Source organism: Brienomyrus brachyistius, unplaced genomic scaffold (genome assembly GCF_023856365.1).
Source record: "Brienomyrus brachyistius isolate T26 unplaced genomic scaffold, BBRACH_0.4 scaffold42, whole genome shotgun sequence".
Classification (NCBI taxonomy): domain Eukaryota; kingdom Metazoa; phylum Chordata; class Actinopteri; order Osteoglossiformes; family Mormyridae; genus Brienomyrus; species Brienomyrus brachyistius.
The window spans coordinates 1,827,501-1,848,988 of record NW_026042317.1 but is presented as its reverse complement, the minus strand read 5'-3'; the positions used below and the strand labels follow the sequence as shown (position 1 = coordinate 1,848,988).

At 40.5% G+C, this 21,488-nt stretch overlaps 1 protein-coding gene across 1 annotated transcript in view; it reads left to right on the top strand.

Moving 5' to 3' along the window:
* LOC125722753 (protein NLRC5-like) overlaps positions 1 to 21,488 on the top strand; it is a 519,818-nt gene that overhangs the window by 492,307 nt on the left and 6,023 nt on the right. The gene's annotated exons all lie outside the window — the stretch shown is intronic.

Here is a 21,488-nt window from a genome sequence, read left to right as displayed (position 1 = left end):
GGGTTCTAGCCAAGTTCTGCCTACTTGTGACACCACATATTCCACAGCATTCCCTGTACTTTTCCCTCCTCCTCCCTTAACCTCCTCCACATTCACTCCCACCTCACATACATTCTCCTCACCTCCATTTAGCATATCCATCATACTAATACCAGCCTCTGTCCCCTCCATCACAACCCTGGAGGCCTTCCCCTCAAATGTTCCCCACTCTGGTACCTCCACATATTCCTCACTACTCTGCCCCCTTACCTCACCCTCCCCCCGGCTTGTCCGGTCCTTCCTGACTTTCTTTTTTTTGTTAAGGTAGCAAGTTTTATAAATTTCCCAGTCTTCAGATGAAAGGCCGTAATTACTCTGAAGACTTTGAGATGAAATACTAGTGCTGGCTAGCAGTCCATCCTTTCCCACACTCTCCCCTCCCTTACCCAAATCAGTAGACCCCCCCAATCCCCCCTTAACCCCCCCAGCCTGGACAGTGGGGAGTGTCACTGGTGAGAACTCCTCCACACCTTCTCCCCAGTTGATCACTTCATCCCACAGGTTCCAGGCTTCCCAGTGTTGGGTGTTGGTCCATCGATCAGCTCTCTCAATTCGCTCTCTGGGGAATAAATGAGAGATTAACCAGCACTTAACAGAGATAATAAAATAAATAAAGAGCTGGAAATTCTTCAACCATACAGAAAATACAATTGTTATAATTATTATAATAAATAATTACAGGGTTCACATATATAAAAAAGAAAGAATAAAAGAAACAGCGAGCAAGATTGCAAAAAAAATCTACTGTAAAATGCACAATACTGTAAGTGCAATAGCATATTAAACAGTAATGTCACCAAATTATAACTAGAATCAAATACGAAACAACTGTACTCCACATCAAATGAATACCCAGATGAATACTACCAAGAACTGAGTTAACACTAACCAAGCTAAGAATATTTGAAAGTGTTAATCCTGTGTAACAATGTAAATAGATGTAATGATAAACTTAGAAGCATCTAGCCTACTCCGAAAGTAATGGCCCAATTTTTTTTAACAATTTACCTACCACCCTGTACAGTAGGGGGTCCCAACTTCCGGTCGGTGTTCCGGTACCGTCCGCGCGGAGTATTGCACCGGGCGGCAGACAACCGGGGGTAGAGGAGCCATCCGTCCCGTTTATTAGGGGATCGCGCCGTTTTGGAAAGAAAGCTGCCCGTATTGATGTACGGAAATACGCCATTAGCCCCGCATGTCCGTATACACCGTCAATCTCCCGCCGCTCGGCGTGGGAACCCCCAAATTATACCGCCGTCTTACCCATCCGTGACACTTTTCTACGACGGAAACCGATCCGCGGACATCGAAAGGTTGGGAAGCCCTACTAAACTAGCATGTTTGAGATGAATTTACTAACCAAATAGTCTGTCATTATTTAAATATTAGCAACCACAGTAGCAATAAAAACCACTGCACTTTAAATGACGTTAAAAATATGTAATATAAAAAAAAATATGTAATGTTTTTTATTGTATTATAGACATTTACTATGTCATTATAGTATAAAAGGCTAAATAATCGAAGTAGCACAACATCAGTTGAAGAATTCAAAGACATTTTGGAGAGCTAACAAGCTACTCACCTCTGCGCCATTTTCACTCAGAGTTTGTTGTGCTTCAAACGGTAAAGTTTGTTTACGTTGTTTCTATGGAAACTGCTCTGACTCTCCGCTTGACCGTAATATAAAGGCATGTATGCAGTAATTTTCTGATTGCAGATTTGATCCCTATGCAGTAATTGACCACTGACCTCTTGGACCCTCTGGGCTGCCTTCACCTGCATTGAGGCAGCTGTTACGTTTGCTGTCATTACATTCAGCCCAAAATATCAAAGTACAGGATTTAAGATTTGAATTAGTAACAGGACCGTGGGAAACAAAACATATATGTTATTGATCCCTCGAAGAAAGTTTTCAATTTTCTCCTTCTTTCAGTTCTTAAATAACGTGTCAGTTTTTGCTCTGTTTGGTTGGGATTTACCATTTTAACATTGTAGCAGTTCCTAGGCAATACACAGACAAATTCTTTTTTTAGGATGGAATTGTTATGCTGTAAACGATTACCTTCACGTTTCAACAAAGGTACTTGCTTTTGATATATAATTTTTTGTACATGTGTACTCTGGTCATACCCCTTGTACATATGGATGGCATGGAAGGACAGTCACTGCTGTCACCTATACTGTCCCTGTCTGCTTTTCTCATTTAAGTGTTGATACGGCAAAAGAAGATGGACCTTTTGTAGAAATTTCCAGCCAGAGACTTGGTTCCTATATGAAGAGAATATTTTATTTTAATTCAGGCTAAGAAACTACAGAAAACCAGCTCTGCATGTGATCTCCCCTTTACTGCACAAGGAGGGCACACACATCAACAATTAGCAATGCAGCAAAATACAGATGAACAATTTCTCACAGTTTCAGAATAAATCAGATTTCTCTGTAATTCAGAGATTGTCTAAGACTTCTGCTAGATCATTTTCTGCACTTGAACCTAATTTCATGATAAATGACACCTGGGTCTATTAAAAGAAGGTGATGCTGCCTGACCCACCAACCAAGGCTGGGAGGAAAGGGAGGAATACTAGTCAAAGGAAGGAAGAAAAGCAGCCCACCCTATCTCATGGTCATGGATACAAAAGTCAGGGAGTGTTACGAAGAAGACACCACACTTAAGACCATTGGTTTTATGCACTGAATTACACCAGATAGAGTTTTTGCATTCTAGCTGTGTTACGTAACATTCCTCAGCCTTCATTTGTTTCCACAGAATGCAGGACATAATTTAGGGTGCCAAACAAGACAGCGGAACTGCAGTATAGCCAATTATTTGTTTCAGTAGTTTTATAACAACTCGAACATAAAATGTTTGTTTTTCTTAGATAAAAGTCCAGTTGAAACAGACTTTATTTTTAAAAGTTAGATTGGATTTAAGAGATGGAACATGTTGCTTGTGTTAATACTGCTTTGATTTTGAGGATGAAGTCTGAAGTGTAGGTGACTTGTAACAGGTTGTTATTTTACTTTTAATTTATAATTATACAAGATTCTGTTTTCCTTCTTCTGTCTAACCTGATGGTTACAATATCCTTTAAACTTTCCCATGATGCTTTTGTCCTGCATCGCCCCTCCCTCTGTCTTTTCCCCTTCATAAGGGTCCCGACCTCATTTCCTCTTCCCTTTGGTGTATTGCACACGTGGGAAGAGGTGAGGATCTAGTGGCAGGGTCCCCCGAGTTAGTAAATCAATTGTATAATTATGACCCATATATTATATATTATATTTGATTTATTATTCATCATAAGCAGGGGATAGAAAACACGTCTATACATAAGTATATACATTGTTTTACTTTGTGCAGAGAGAGCGAGAGGGCCAGAACATATGAAGTTTACCCCTTTCCTTATTGTTCCCAACAGTTTCAATAAAATCCAGGAACGACAACGGCGTCTGTAATATCCCTTCCTCCTGCACCCGACACACACCTGATAACACCCCAAAACACAATGCAGAGTATAGGCAGGGAATGACCGGTTACATAGGTACACTAGTGTGGCTTGTAAATATGCCCTTAATTTATGCCTGAATATCCCTCCCATATAGTGGCTGACCACATATCATGTGAAAGACCCGGAGAGAGTGAGTGTATATATATATATATATATATGTATGATGTACATGTGAGAGACACCATCGGAAGTCCGGTTCAGTTCCTCAGAGGCACTACTATGGAGGCGCTTACAGTAATAAACTTGCTGACCGCAGAAACTGGCACTATGATGGAAGTTATGCAGAAGTGCAGAGTAGATGGAATAATTTTTGTACCTCAATAAGATTGTATGCCTTTTGCCTGTGTCTCCAGCCAGTGCCGGGGGTGAAACGCGCTTGCAATTATCAGCGGGATAACATTATCGTTTTTTTTATTCTGTGGAAAATGAAAGACCGATTTGCTGGCCAGATTTATTTATGAATCATAAACATGTTGTGGGCTATATAAGTAAAGTCAGGGCTCTCAAGTCTTATGCATTGACTGTGAGACACTTGCATTTCAACCAGTTCACATGTTCACACACCGCACCTTATGTTTGTCAAGCTGAGAAGTAAGGGTTAGGGTTATAATTATCAATAAATAATGTACTTCCCTGTGAAACAATGATGCTGTATGTTTATTTGCATATCATGATATGGTGCAGCCTTTTAATAGGTTTCTGTTTTTCTGTTAATCCATTCATGGTGTTGAATAAGTCAGCAAGCATAAGTGTAAGGCTAGTGAGTGACTGGTGTTTTCGGGGGAGACTCCCTAGAGCTGGAGAGAAATACCTTAAGGCACGGGATGAAAAATCCCAAATCTTCCAGGAAAAATGTCAGCATTATATGTATTTGCCACACAGAACAGAACAAAAAATTCCTTAGGGAATCACACGCCTACCATAGTCACTATACTACTCAGAACGCCTGGCAGCCACCAAATCAAACATAGGAAAAGGTCCGGATTTATAGCGTTAGAATGTGGTAGAGACTAATATCCATAATGTACCATCCTAGAACGCACTGTGCTCTAAAATTTAAGCCCAATTAAAATCTGAATATTAAATGAGGAAAATAATTTGATTTGTTCTTCTATCCCAAGTTGTGGTCTAAAACCAATAAGACCACCATCCATTATACCTGCTTTGGGGAAAATGCACTCCTGTAGCCACTAGGGGAGCCCTCACCTCTTCTGGGCCCAGCTAAATAATTATGTTACGCATTCTAACAAGCTTTATTATCTGTGTCAATAAGCCCTGCTTTTACACTAACACTCCTGCTGAGAGGCTAGTTTGATTACCAGTCTTGCCCTTGTCATTAGGAACACATGAGAATTTGCGCAGTGCTGTTTCACAGTGGATTCTCACTGGTTTTCCCCAAGACTGGTACGATACATTTTATTCAGTTTCATACCACAGGTTATTGCAAAAGGGATCAATTGGTTTACTTTTATACTGGTGCATGGAAACTATTATTATGATGGTGGGTTATCAAACACAGTAGCTGGCTACCTCAGACATAAGACGCCCATTACGTACCTGTGTATCACCTATATGGGCTTGGAATCTGTATATCAATTGAAATAATTATTCATAGCCCAGATAGCATCATGTTATTGTTTCAGCGTTGAAGTATAGTTAAATGCATTGAATTATGGTCAGTGATAAATTATCAGCATTGAAACTGAATTGATTTTTGGTCATTTTTTCAATATTGAAAAATTAATGGTGGCGAAACCTTGATATAAAGCGACTTTTTCAACATTGAAAATAAGATGCTGAGTTAACATCAATATTATTGAAAATAAAAATGGAAAAATGAATTTATGGGGGGCGGCATGATGGTGCAGTGGTTAGCACTGTTGCCTCACACCTCTGGGACCCGGGTTTGAGACTCTGCCTGGGTCACATGTGTGGAGTTTGCATGTTCTCCCCATGTCGTCGTGAGGTTTCCTCCGGGTACTCTGGTTTCCCCCCACAGTCAAAAAACATGCTGAGGCTAATTGCAGTTGCTAAATTGCCCGTAGGTGTGTGTGTGAGAGTCACTGGTGTGTGAGTGTGCCCTGCGATGGGCTGGCCCCCCATCCTGGGTTGTTCCCTGCCTCATGCCCATTGCTTCCAGGATAGGCTCCGGACCCCCCGCGACCCAGTAGGATAAGCGGTTTGGAAAATGGATGGATGGATGATGACATAACTGGTCTATGAACATTAGTGAGCATATGATGTAGGCTGTCCAGGAATGTAATAATGTGTGCAGTGTTACATGGGCCCAGGGTTGCATGATGGTGAACAGCACCGTTCTGACTTATAGCTGCGCACATAGTTATGTTACCACCACGCTGTCCTGGGACATTGATTATGGCACCGTGTACAATAATGTTCCTGCCATGCTAACGCGTTCACTGTTTCTTTCAAAAGGGACTCTGTAAATGTGCTTCATCCTGATTCTGTTGCATGCCAGTACACGAGATAATGCAGAGATGCTCACATTGTTCATGTTTTGGGAGATGGTGTCATCCTCTGTTATACGCTGCTGTATTTCTCGTAGCCTAATGGAATTATTTGTGATCACCATATTAACTATATGGGTCTCTCGTTCTTCAGTGAACATTCTTCCTCTGCCCCCAGATTCTGGATGTCTAGCAGGTCTGTAGAGTACCCTTTTCAGTTTTTACCTGTACAGCATTGTTGTGTTTCTCATTAGAGTATAGTACTATTACAAAACGTACTGTGAAGTAACTGTACTAACCGATTCTCATTTGGAACCGTCCTTATGATGCCTGCTACAGCGTAGCGGCTCAGGTCAGGCTGAACCCATTGGCCAGCTTCCCTCAGGGTCATTCCATGGTTGATCACATGATCCACTGTTGTAGCTCTGATGACATCAGTTATTCTATTTCTTCTTACCCTTCCTCCTTCCTCTTCACCTCCTCATCCTCTAAATTCACCTCCTAGTCTTCATCCTCTTCCTCGCCCTTCTCTAATTCTCACTCTTCTCAGTCTTCCTTCTCCCTCCATTGTTCTCCACACTGAAAGCTTACTGTACCTGTGGCTTATTTATAGCGCTCATGCTGATTGCAAAGTGAACTAATTATCTAAAACCGTTTTCACATGTGACAGTGTGGCCAGACAGCTGGCAAAGTAGTGTAATCAATAGCTATAAATGTGTATAGTTTTACTAGGAGTGTGTTGATCATTTAGAAATTGTGTGTAAAACAGTGAGTTGTGTTTACAGTTCCGCAAAAAGAGTGCTGTGCAGTGGATTGTATTTACACATTTGCAAATTGTGTGTTACAAAAGTGCAAACTGAGTGCAAAACAGTGAGTAATTTTGCTATAACTATTAATAGTTTTATAAGAATCATTGTTAGTGTTTAAGTATTCAGAAAAACTGTAAAAAAATTAAACGGGGGTGACTGTCCATTAAGCTAACCTGCAATCCTATTACACATAGCATGACACAGTACTGTTTTTGACTTTTTCTTTAAATCCACCGCGATTGTGATGAATGGGGCAAGAGAACAAAAACCACAGAAATGGCTCTTTGCATGCTATCCAGTGACTACGCGAGATGGTATAGTCTCTATGGTTTAACTAGAGAAGGCTTGGAGGAAAATGCTATGGAAAACTGATTATTTTGTGTCTCATGCCTGGGCTCTCTAGGAAAAGCATAGAGACCGTATGTATCTCTACAATTGTGGAGATTTCTGTGGGGTGCACATATATAGTATATATCAAATTTATATTATATAGATTATATCTAAGCATCATTCATACTCAAGTGAGAAGACAGTTATAAATCCATGTTAAGAAAAGGTTTCTGTGTCGGAAAGGTACAGAAAGAGCCTAACGCAGGTTTACAGGAAACAATCATGTGGTGTAGAACACAAGGACATGGACAGAGAAAGGCAATGGCACAACCCCTCAATATGATCAATTCATCTACTCTGTGTCTTCCTCCCAGCTGTCAAAGTAATTGTCAGCAAATGATGTACTTGACACGTACATTATTTACGTGTCAAGCCGTTCGGACGTTTTAACACGTCATGTCCAGTTTACGTGTACTTTACTGTTTACAGTAACTGGCAGTCATTGGACATAGTGCAATTATTATTATCATCATTATTTGTTATTATTATTATCCATCCATTTTCCAAAACGCTTATCCTACTGGGTCGTGGGGGGTCCGGAGCCTATCCCGGAAGCAATGGGCACGAGGCAGGGAACAACCCAGGATGTGGGACCAGCCCATCGCAGGGCACACTCACACACCATGCATTCACACATGCACACCTACAGGCAATTTAGCAAGTCCAATTAGGCTCAGCATGTATTTGGACTGTGGGGGGAAACCGGAGTACCCGGAGGAATCCCCATGACGACATGGGGAGAACATGCAAACTCTGCACACATGTGACCCAGGCGGAGACTCGAACCCGGGTTCCAAAGGTGTGAGGCAACACTGCACCACCATACCGCCCCACTCTCAAAACCACATCATCTAATATAATCTCAATATGTGACTGTGTGTATTTCTCACACAAGGATAACTGAGAGGTTATCTGATAATGCTCCAGTCCAGTGTCCATAATATACACTTCTTCATTACGCTAATCATTATCAATCGCATTTTCAGATGCAGAACTATGGGGACAGAAGCAAAAAAGTTACTCATTGATGCCTTTAGTATAACTGAGCTACAAAAAATTACATCTGCTCAATTTTTGCTCCACTTCTCTTTTCCTGCATTTCCATGAAACTTTCAAGTTGGCGCTGGGGCTTGTGGTCAACCAATAGGAAAAGTTTATCACTATAAGCCCCACCCAGTAAGTCTTGGTCGAGAAAAAAGTATGTTCTTTTTGGAACTAAAAAATGGTTCAGGAACTACCTCCTAAGACCTTCAATTGGGCCAAGTTCGTGCAGTAGGAAATCGCCTTATGACCTGCACCCACAATGGCTTGTTTAGAGACACCGGTTCAGCTGCCTGTATGCTTTTTCACCTGCGGCAGAAACAGCAGGCAAACCAGCACAAACAAGGTACGAACATGCAGTAATGGGGGTTCAAATCCCCAGACAGCGCCACCCACTGGGCCACATAGCATTTAATTTATCTGCAAATGTATATTTAAACCTTTGAGGTCCATCTCAGGCTCTTTGCAAGCAGAGATCAGGTCACTGAAATCTGAAGCAGTGTGTTACTAATCTTACTAAAGCATGACAGAAGTGCTCACTTCTTTAACATTTATTCTGTGATCAAAGCATTGACTGCAAAAAACAAGGAGACCATAACATCTATAAAAGGTGAAAACACCAAATGTCAAGTGCCCCCCCCCCCCCCCTTAAAGGGGGTTCTTTGTTTCTACTATGCAAAATAAGTAAGTAAACTTTAAGGTATTTTGTGTCATTAATGTATGATTTAAATGCAGGTAGTTTTTTTACAGTCAGGATCCTTATGGAGAATCTCTATTAATCCATTTAAAACCTAAAACTGGCTAGATCAAAAGTGTTTGGGCAGTTTGCAAATCCTAAAGATTATTTACAAGGTAATAAAACGGTTATATAAATGTGAATACGTGTGTAGACTTGTCTCGAAATGAAAATCTCACGCCAACCAGCTGACCAAAGTTGGCAACCCTGCGTAAGTCGGCCCTTTATTTTATATGCAAACATGATCATATGCAGGGGGCACATACCTGGTGTGAAAGTACTTATTCGCCGTTTAAACCGATACGCGCGGTAATGTCTTGTAGCAGCGCAAATACGTGTTTATTTTATGTACATTCGCAATGTTATGACAAGAAATCATTGTGCATTTTAGCCTTCATGCCGCAGACGAAGTACAAATTAGCCACATAAATGTTAAGATGCAGGGTAATTTCTTTTCATAACAACGTGAATGCACATAAAATAAATGGTACCCATTTGCGCTGCTACAACAAGGAGTTGCCGCGAGTGTACAGGGAATGCGTACTTGCGCACCATGCAGTTATGTGATCCTGATCATATGTATAGTATATTGTACAATAAATGCTATGACATTTAAGTTGTATTGTTGGATCTTTTTTAATCATAATTTTCTTCGTTCATTCCTGCCGACAGTTGGGGCAGAGACTGTCATATGCTCTGGGTAACACTCACAGCCAGACGCGGCCTAACAGTAAAACATTTAGAAATGTGACAAAAGGTCTTCTGTTTGTCCATTTATTCCTACATAGAGTTTTAATCCCGTTTACATGAAAAGCTGTACTTATTGTGTCCCTGACTATTCCAAATTTCCTTTTGCAGCAAACTGACAAACCGAATAAGCCCAGGATACTGGAAAATACTTGAAAAACATGGTAAAGTGGATTTCAGCATTTTCTGTCGTTACATTTGTATTAGAATTGTAACAAATGTCTTCGTTAGTACTATATTGTATTTCGCAGGATGTTCCTTGACAGATTGGTTCTGTGGACTGTGGTGCGTTCATGTTGATTGTTGTCACGTCATGGATCGGGGAAGCAGGAGCAGGAAGACGGAGAATCGGGGAACAAAGGATTTATTGGGGAAACCAGCTAGGAACACGGGACAACAGAAGTAGCGACTTAAATAACATGATTGGGGAAACATATTTTGAAGCGGAGTTAAATACATAGGACTAATGAAAACAACTGGAAACAGCGAATGACATCGGGGTTCCACACGAGGTTAACGAGGGGGGCGTGGCACACGGGAGGAGCGGACAAGCGGCGCATGACAATTGTAAGACAGACCACCTTGAATTGTTGGACATTGTTGTGATACAGAGAATGTATTGAAGTATTCCCCCCTCCCCTCCCTTTTATCAGTATGCACTCTGCATGGCCTTGGTGTGTCTTGAGTATTACAAAATGCACCATGAACTGTCTATATTATATGTCTGTATTATATTTTTATTTATGTCATAATATGTGAATTTGATCTGTTGTTTTTCAGTGAGTTGCAGGGATTTGACAAAAACATCCTTTTAGAAATGCGTGAGGAAGTAAGTTCTTTTCTTTTTGACAGGTAGTGTATCTGTCAGGTTTGTGACACAACAGAGAAATTAAATATTTTATTTCACTCCTCAGGGTCAAGACTCTGGTCTCCAGCTCACCGCTCTCTCTTACATTTCCATGGCCATTTTGTCCGATAGTATTATTGGATTTTTCTATGCTATATATATATATATTTTATGTTTAGTTATTCTGTGCTCCATAATTATAAATAATAGTTTATTTTCCTTGTGACGTGTCTGTGCTTAATAGTATTAAATAAGAGTTTAAACAACTACAGTTTCCTCAGTAATGTATTTCATGAACTGATACTTCCCCAACAAAACCCATGCATGCATTCAAGTCTCTGTCATGGTTTGTACATAATATTTGCAACAACCATTATGAAATTTTTGCAGAATATGTACTACAAGCCTCTCCAGTTGCAGCCACACCCATATCCAAACTCACATATAAGGTATATTTGTATATGTGTGTTTCCAAGGTACCAACATTCCTACAGAACCATGTTACATAATATATCCAAATATAGGGAATTTCAGCGTGAGCCCTGATGCATTATGCATACTGCTTTCAAATCTGTGATCAAAGCACTGACTGCAAAAAACATGGAGACCATAACGTCTCTAAAAGGTGAAAACTCTACATGTCAAGCGCCCCCTACTGGCTGGCTGCAGTACCATTATTAGCACCACCCATCCCCATGTGTTTCAGTGGTAAAAGGCGATTTTCCACATCACTTTTATGTCTTTCCATCCACATAATGACAAACCATTTCTTCTCAATGTATTATTAGCTATGTAATTAATGTAATCTGAAAATGAACGTCACTAATATTATTATTACAATTAATTTGCATATTTTCAAAATCTATACTTTTCTTCAAAACAAAGTGCAGCTTCTATCCCAAGCACAATCCATATTATTACTTAAAAGCTTATTGACCCCCTGATTCTGGTATCACTTACTTTTCAGTATTTTCAAGTAAACATTATATGTGCTGTATTTGTATGATGAAACCAATCCTTGAGTCCAATATAAAATAACTGAAATAAACACACAGTGATTCAAACTTCTGCATTTTTTAATTTTGTTTTGTCTTTCAATAAAAGCTGAAAAGGCTAAAAAGTAAATGCTGGTGTTATCAAAAACTATGTCATATAACTATATTCCAGATTTATTACAGCCAAACACATCTCGGAGCTCCGAGGAACCTCCTTCTCCTTACATTTGGGGAAGATGGTGGCGCAGGAGGTAGTGCTATCGTTTAGCAACCAGAGAGTTGCAGGTTCGAGCCCTGGTTTCTCGTGACCCCATCAAAGTGTCCTTGAGCAAGACACTGAACCCCAAATTGCTCCCGGCATGCAGGTTGGCGCCTTGCATGGCAGCCTCCGCCACCGGTGTGTGGATGGGTGAATGTGAGGCATGAATTGTAAAGCGCTTTCAGTTCTCATAAAAGTAGAAAAGCACATTTATCATGTATGTTTTGGATTTGGATTGTATTAGTGTGAAGTCAATCGCTCATGTACATGCTCAATCGCAGTAACATTTTCACAGGAATTTGGGAGGTTGAAGTGCTAATTCTATGTGGGTGTATTCAGTGGGAAAGGTATGTATGTAGGGCATGTCCCCCCCCCCCCCCCCCTTCGTGGTGTTAGATATTCTGTTTCCCCCCCTGTGTGTTAAGTAGTGGGGTTGCTCTTGCGTGTTTAATAAAAGATTGTACTACACTGCTTGTCCTGGCATATTGCCTGTGGTTTGGGGGGAGGTTATTCTGTGTGTGTGACCATGAGTGACGCGACATGTGTGCTACAGTATACATCCAGTATGTAACTGTATAAAGTAACACTCACTGTGTAATATAAAATGTAAATGGATACTGTAATATGAAGCATTGCAGTAAGAGGACAATATTACAGTACAGGGCACATTGTTGGATTACATACCTGTTGGCTCTATGAAATGTTTGAATGGTTGAGGACATGGTTGTTCTCCCATCATTCGTCCGACCAGCCTCAGCCATTGTAAGGCCATGATTGTGGACCTAAATATATATATACAGTACTGTGCAAAAGTCTTAGGCAGGCAAAGAAGGCAGGCACCTCATACAGCTAGTCAGTCTCTCACTGACTTTTTGAACCAATATATTTAATTATTTAATTGAGCTGTTGGTGAAATTTAACAAAATCGTGGAACGGCTGATGTGCCCCTGAAGACAAGTTTGGGAACTGAAGCGGTGTTCATCTAGCCATCCAACTAGATATCAGTAACTTTTTAGAAAACAGAAGAAATTATTACTAGTTTTTATTGTGTTACTCTTAATTTGCACACATTCTAATATTAAATTGTATTTTTTGTTCTAAGCCAAAGTGCACTTGCTACCCAGATAAACAGCTTTAAACATTTCTTTGGACTGCCTAAGACTTTTGCACAGTACTGTACTGTATATGGTAATGCTAAATTGATAACTCCTATCAGTGTTGTGTTTATGGGAAATATGCTAAATTTGCTGATGCAGTCTTCTCAGTTGCCCCTTTATCCACCTTACTTACTGTTGCTATGCCTGCTATGTGCTCACTCTGCGTGCCTTAATTATATTATGGGGTTTTATTATTAATTTATTCATAATCATTGTTATTTTTTCAACCTCTGTGTGGCCATAATATTTTGGGTTTTATAGTTACAGTCATGTGGATTAATCTATTTTCTCTGTGTTTAACCATGAAGAACAAGGTGTGACAGGGGATGATTTTGTGGACATTGGGGAGCAAGATGTTTACCTTTTGTTCCCCAAAAACTTCAGACTGAGGAAATCCCTAATTTCCATTTTAAAACTAAAGGCAAGTAAACTGTCTGTTTGATAGCAAGCTCTGTGTTTTTTGTGGTTTCACAGACATACTGCTGTCAGGTCATGGTTACAGAATATATCATATTTAGTTTCATGGTCTTTCCTTCAAGCAGTCTGGAGTGGAAGCAGAAGACTTCCTAAAAAATAAGCAGGGAAATCAGCGGCAACACCTGAACAAAAGAGATTCAGTGTAAGTATCACACAGTCCTGGAAATAGAAACTAAAGTGGACAGAGCTGTTAGAACACAGACAGTGCAGGTGGAAGTAGAATCAGCAGAATAAGTGGTTCTCACATCAGAAATACTGCTACCATTCATTCTGCTCATTCTATGTCCACCTGCACTCCTCTCTATTCTAACGTTTTTGGTGCAAAACTGATATCTTTCTTTTTTCTACACGTCTCCACCAGGCTGTTGTAAGATCATCCCTGGGTGCATCAAAAATGTGGACCACTGCCTGCAAGGGAGCGGAAATTGACTGGAACCCTGTCATAAGCAAAGTCTGTACCTCATAAAACTGTTTAAAATCAATATTTCTAATCAAATAGTTTAATTTCTCTATTTTACTTTTTTACCACATAAAGCCCAATGAGGGCTTAAATTTTCAATCACCAAATAAAGTGTTTTAACAGAATATTTCATGTAATTTCAAGGTCACAGCAGAGTTGCCCTGTAGCCTCGTCGGCAAAGAGCAGGAAATTCTGAAAAAAGCCTTAAAAATGCTCCGAAACAGGAGGGAGGACCTCCGAAGGTCAGGAAAGGTAATACATACTGTACATAGGGAACCTGCAAGCAAGTTAAAATTATTCAAGCCCCCTGCAGTCAAATTAAATCATGAATGTAATGTCCGGAATACAGACCTAGTCAGCCAAGGCTGAATAATGTTCCTGTTCATGTTCTGCTTCACTTTCCTGGCTTCTCATGTCGTGGCAAAACTTCATTTCTACTGATTCCATTGTCTAGAAGAGAGAAGGACTTCAGCTTCACTCCAACGGTATGTAGCTTTTCTGTATTTATACCTTATCATTGTGTAATATATATAGTCATACGTTTCATAATTTAGCTTCTAAAATATTGTGCAATCACCAGCCCAATTGATTTTTTTGCCATCTTAATCCTCTCAGGATCAGTACAGTATATGTGCAAACATATTTTATGTGTTTACAGACGTGTAAGACTAATGAAAAAAGGTGGGAGAACAGTGGCCCTTGGAGGTAAAATGTGTTTTTACATTTTCCCAGTCCTGCTGCATGATTCACTGTACTGCAGTGTCAGGTTTCCCATTGCTCAGCACACCTAATTTGGCTAAAGAACTTGATGATGTTACGATGATCAGTGTGTTGGCCAGTGAAACTGACAATGTGCTGAATTTTGGGAAATTTTGAAATGTATTATAAACACAGTATATTAATCTGCACAATGTAGCAAAACAGTCTGAAACGTAACTGAGATACAGAGGTTATACACTGATCAGCCATAACATGTGAAGCGAATAACATTGATTATTTGGTTACAGTGGCTTCTGACTGTGGGGGGGTTATATTAGGCAGCAGGTGGATGCTTTGTCCTTGAAGCTGATGTGTTGGAAGCAGAAACAATGTGCAAGTGTAAGGATGGGAGTGACTTTGATATGGGCCATTTGGTGATGGCTAGAGAGCTGGATCATAACCCCCAGCTCTTGTGAGATGGTCCTGCAGTGGTCAGCAGGTTCATGGTGGGGCCCAGGCTCACCTTTGCCGCCAAAATAGCCATGACTCATCAGGGCGTGGATTCCTCTAGACCTCTGAAGGTTTGCTGTACTATCTGACATGTAATGAGCCTCCGTCACCCGTTCACATATTTCCCTACAGTTTTGGAGATGCTGTGACCGAATCATCAAGCCATCACAACTTGGCCCCTGTCACTCAAATCTTTAGGCTTGTCCACTTTTCTGCATCCCAGTATATCCTACACATTGCTTATTTGCTGCCTAATAGGTCCCACCTACTAGCAGGTGCCACTATTACCAGGTAATCAATATTATTCACCTGTTAGTGGGCGCAGTGTTTGACAAATACAGTTTAAAATATCAGTCATTTAACCTAATTCTGAAATATTAAATGTGGACTGGAAATAATGGAAGCTATTGCTTGTGTGGAGTGAACTGAACTTAATTTTGAACAATGTTTCAAATGGCTACATACCTGAAATGTTTGTTGTTTCTTGTAGAAAGAACAGAAGCACTTGAGGTTTGCCTCCAGGACATCACACCTCCTATTAAGCACCGTTACAAAGTAATTTCCTTGAAATATCATCAAAATATTTTTTTTCTGGACAGCTCTAAGACTGGGTTTCCGTGGGACATTATTAGGATTAGAAGTAATTAAACCAATTTGGTCTTACATAGCATTAAAAATGGTTTAATTGACAAACAACGCCTTAAATGGCTTTAAAAAGCATGACGTTTTATTGTCATGTACATTAAACATTTAATATACACACAGGACCAGTTGGCTAAATTCTCCAACCTGTGATTGGCTGGTTTGTGATGCTTGTGGATATCACTGTGCTCTCAGAATGGAGCAGTGTTGTGCAAGTTCACACTTTTCATGATCTAGTTCAAAGTTCAGTTCATACATGCTCAAAGTGAACTGTTCACATTCATAGCTCACAATTTAAATTTTTGAACTAGTTCAAAGTTCAGTTCATTTTATTTTTAGGTGCAATATATAGTCTAAATCAAAATTTATTTTGTTTTAACATACATCTATAACCTACCTACATTCTTGCATATATGGACATGTATAGACAAAGGACACAAAATATGATTCTTATTCATGGTTTATTTATCTCTTGCCCCAATACTAGACAAGGGAAGGAAAAGAAAAGTACTGTAAACACATATCGGCATCATATCCATCTCAAATGAAAACTAGACAGAACAGAATATTTATTATTCAGCAAAATATCTCTTTAGTTTTATTTAAAAAAAAAAAAAAAACTCTCACGCTTCTTGAAGGTGTGTGGCACCATCTCACTGAACTATTAAAAATAAAAACTTTCACATACAGAAGCCATTGTTGTAGTAAGTAATGAACACTCTACAGACCATGGTACGGCTTCAGTCCAAACTGTTTTTTGTTCACGTTTAACAGCAGTTGCTTTTCAAAGTTGGCATCTCCCAATCGGTTTCTCCTGGGCCTAAATATCTGGCCACCAGTATTGAAGAGTCTCTCCACTGGAGCACTTGATGGGATTGCTGTGTTATATTTGATGAAGAGCTTCTTCAGTTTGGGCAGCAGCATGTATTCAGTAAACTCGTCAGTGGTTGGGGCGTCCAGATAGATGTCCACCTCAGACTTATTGACAGCTGATGGGCTTTGCTTGAACTTAAAAAAGGATGAAGCACTCTTTTTCCCCTCTAGGTCATCAGGGGGTTAAAATAAAGGTTTGGATGAGGGGGCGGCATGCCGTCAGACCTGGTGTAGCTGTAGGCTTTGAACTCTCATCCAACAGACCATCCAAATCATTTTTCAATTGCACAATGGTAGGAGCCAGGTAGCCGAGGAATGTGTTTTTTTCCCCCTGAAGGATGTTCAGAGCACATGCCAAGGGACCCATCACACTCACAAACTTGTTGATGAAGTCTACTTCCTCTGGAGTGAATCAACGAAGCCCAAACTCATCACAGATGGTGTGCAGAAGGAGTCTGTCATACTCAGGAGTGGCATCCAATGGCACTGTTAGATTGCTGGTCTGGGGAGTCAAGGTGGCTATGTGAGCCAGGCGCTGCATTGAGAGGAACATAGAATTCCAACGTGTGTCGTTCGGAGTGACAAAGCCAATCTTTAGCTTTTACTCAACAAAATCTGAGGCTTTCGCACTCCTTTTCACCCTATTCCACAGAGCAGATGCCTTGGAAAATACAGGCCTCGCTAATTTGTTGTACAGCCTATCCGTTACATTCTTTGCATCTGTGGCAACAAGATTTAAAGTATGGGCCATGCACCTTCTATGAGGTGGGAGGCAGGGATCCTCTCACTCTGACAGAAGTGCAGGCTCAAGACCATCGTCCTCATCATCGGAGCTCTCAGCAGGGGTAGATCCTGTGTCACTGCCTTCAGTCACCTCATCAGCTGCTCTAATAACAACACTGTCTCCAAAACAGCTGAATGCTTTGACGAAATTGGAAGCATTGTCAGTCACTGTGCACACAATTTTGTTTTGAATTTTAAATTCCTTGTACACATCCGTCAGCACTTTAGCCAGGACATCATATGTGTGTGACCCTCTGACACGACGACATGCAAGGTCGACATGCATGCTGATCTCCTGAGTGACACATCATTTTTATCAAGCCAATGAATTGTGATGCCCATGAATCCTTTGTTGACAGCTGACCAGCAGTCAGCTGTTGTGCATACAAAGTCAAGCTCAGCAAGTTCAGCTTTTAAATTACTGATAACCTCAATGAATTCCTTATTCATTAGTCCCTGCACCTGTCTTCTTGAGGGCACATGTCTGCCTGGTTGCAAACCAGTTACTAGTTTTATGAAGGAGGGTTTTTCAACCTTACTCAGTGGCTGTAAATCTCCAACAATGTAGTCTATTATTAATCTGTCTACCTGTTGCTCGGAGATTATACCCCTGAAGGCAGCAGGCAGTGTGACTTGAGTCGTTTGGGGACTTTGGCTGGGGGTTTTGCCCTTCCCTCTATGACCTTGAAGGGCTTGCATATATGCTTTCACGCTGGACGAATGCTTCAACTCAACGTGTCTTTTCAAATTGGAAAATGAGGTCATTGATGTTCTAACTTGTTTTTTCAGCGCAGGTGGACAAAGCTTGCACAGAAAGGTTAGGTTTTTACCGTCAGAGTCTCTGTGAAACAGTGTGTAAAATGCCCGTAAATTGTCAAAGTTACAGCCAGCATCATCCGTGTTTTCTGTGCCAGCTCCACTGGTGGTTGAGCTTTCCTCCTCTGCGCTTGCCATGGTTACTGCTGCAGCAGTTCGCTTCGCGTTCATGCGTTGCCAAGGCTGTGCCCTTTGAGAAGTGTGTGTGTGCGCATTATGGGAAACGTAGTGTGAAGCTAAAGACATTAGATTCGACTGTCCTTGGCTTTACACTACGTTACCCAAGATGCACTGCACACAAGCACTGAGCGAGAGTCAGGCTGAGCATTTTATTTTTCGAGCGGAGGAGCCCTTCGCTAGTGCTTGAGTGACAACACAACATGCTGTTTAAATGTGTGAGCCGACCTTGTCACTCGACTCATCAGGTGAAAATAAATCCCGATGTTTAATTGCATTCCAACAGTGAACGACGTCTACGCCGTTCATCACACATAAAATTCACGTTCAAGTTCTTGATTTACTAATAAGTTGCGTTCAGTTCAAAGTTCACTGAAATATGAACGTGTTCAATGAACGCGTTCTTTTGAACTCGTTCATGCACAATACTGGCTGGTTGTCACTTGATACCTTTTCAGAACCTGCCTGTGTTTCCACCAGTTTAGAAAATGAACATAGGTGACAGTGACAGTAAAGGTTCATATTGTCACGTTCAAAGCCGGACGGAACGGCGATCGTGCGAGGCGAACGGGCAGGAAGCAGGCGGACAGGCGGAAGTCGGGGTAAACCAGGGATTTAATAAATAAACAGGGAGCAGGAGACATGAAACGCCAACTAACATCAATGACAGACAAAGGACTCAGGTAAGACACGGACTGAAATACACAGGACTGATTGAAAATAATCGGACACAGCTGGGTACAATCATGAAAGAACACGTGGGTAATCAGGGGGCGTAGCACACACGAGGAGCGGACGGGCCGGGCATCACACATATGTATTCCGTTTTGTTGGATTTATTCTTTTCTGTTCCAGAATAAGTTTTATAAGCTGCCAACTGTCCTTTTAACAGTCGCACTATTAAAGATGCCAATAACTGAACTTTGCAATCTGCCTCATGATCTCTTCGCCACTCTAGTGCCATAATATTTTATTTATCAGACCTGTGGCATGGTTTTCATTTACAATGCAAAGTTACTCCGATAATAAGCTGGCTAGTTGTTTTACTGCTGGCACCGGAAATATTAGACAAAACTATATTGGTGATTGACTGAATTATCCAGATATGCGGATGGTTTGGACACGATGGCCCCTCCCACTTGCACTGATGTTATGAGAACTTTTTTTTTTTTTGTGGTGGCCTATAGCCTTGTGCCTTTGACCGAATCACAGCCATGATATACCGGAGTATCTTCTTATACATTATGTTATTGCTTAATTATACTGCACTCATAAAGCATTATAAACACAGTTATAAATATTTAAAAAAAAGCATAACACATTATATCCACCATTATAACGCTTTATGAATGCTTTATGACACACTCAACTATAAGGCACTATAGATACCTTCATAATGCAATACAAAGCATCCTTAATGCTTATACCGATCATTATAATGCATTATGAAGGTATTTATAGTGCACTAAAGAGAGCTTCATACATCATTCATTATGCATAATAAGCATGCCTATAATGTGTTATGCCTTTTGATAAATATTTAAAGCCATGATTATAATGCATAACAATGGATTATTATTTGTTGTGATTTTTTTTTTAATTACTAACAACATGGCCTTAAGTGTTCCAGAGATTTTATAGTGTTCCGTAATCTGAGCAAATGGAAGCATGTAGATGTTGAACAAAGAGGCTCAGTGAGGATTATAATTCTAATTGGTGATCAGTGTTGACACACCACAGCACACAGTGTACAACACCGAAATGTGTCCTCTGCTTTTAACCCATATGTGACATCGTGACATAGCAAGGGCCAGCTAATTCAGCACCCTGAGAGCAGTGTTTTGCTTAGGGTCCCTCAGCGGTGCCTTGCTGGTCGGGGATTCAATCCAACAACCATTAAGCCACCACTGCCCACTGCCAATAACGGACCCTTGAGGAACTCCACATGTAATTTCTGTTCATTCAGATTCATAATTACCCTTCTGACAGAAAGTAGTGCCTGACTTGTAAAAATAATTCAAACCCATTAAATAAGGCGGCTGCTCCACCTCCTTCCCTAAGTGCTCTAGTCTCACTGATAAAGGGCAGGTAGGAGTAGCTGGTTTGATCAGGGCTGCTGCATAGTTTTCATGTGACCCCATTTCAGTTTAACGCATAAAAATCAAGGTTTATCCTGATAATACAATCAGTCATTAATAAAGATTTTCCAACCAAAGGCTTGATATTCAGTAAAGATCAGTTTAATGTATAAAACACATTGTCTGACCCAGTGTGTAGGTGACACACAACTGGAGTCAGATGAGAGAGAGAGTAGCTGTGGGCTTTGATGCACTTTGTTCCCCCTGAAGTCCTTCCCTCACATTTGCCCTTTTTGTGCATTCGCTGACTGTACTTTTTTTCAGATTCATTAATATTGTCCTAAGACGGCACCTGCAGTCTTACCCAATCTGGCTGTGACACTGAACATCTCCTAAGTCTGTGCTTTAGGGCCATGACTTCACACGACACGACTACACTTGCGTGCGTAGTTTACATCTATCTGGAGGATTGAAGGTCATGTCCACCAGGGGGCAGTGCGAGAAAACCATCTTGGTCGGTTCCTTAGTTTCCAGTCTCACTTGTGAGAATAAATAAAATATACAGAATAAATTGTATGATTATATATAAACATAAGGCAGAAGGAGCCTTTGTTAGATTGTGGCAAAAATGGCTTGAACAAGGTGAGCAGAACTCAGCCTATTTCTTTAGGCTGGAAAGTCAGCAAGTCAGGAACAACTGCATTATGCGGGTGAGGATTTATGGAAATGCTGCAGATGACATCAAGAAAATAGCCGAATTCTGCACTGAGTTCTTTAATAATTTGTATGTCAGGAGTCTTGATCCAAAATTTTTGATTTCTTCTCAAACATCACGGGAATAACTGATGTGGATCGTGAACTTTGTGACGTCCCAGTTGGTTTAACTGAGATGTGTGCAGCAATAAATTGCTTAAAAAAAAAAAAAAAAAAAGTTAAAATAAAAAAAATTGCTTTTTTGATCATTGCTGGAGACTTC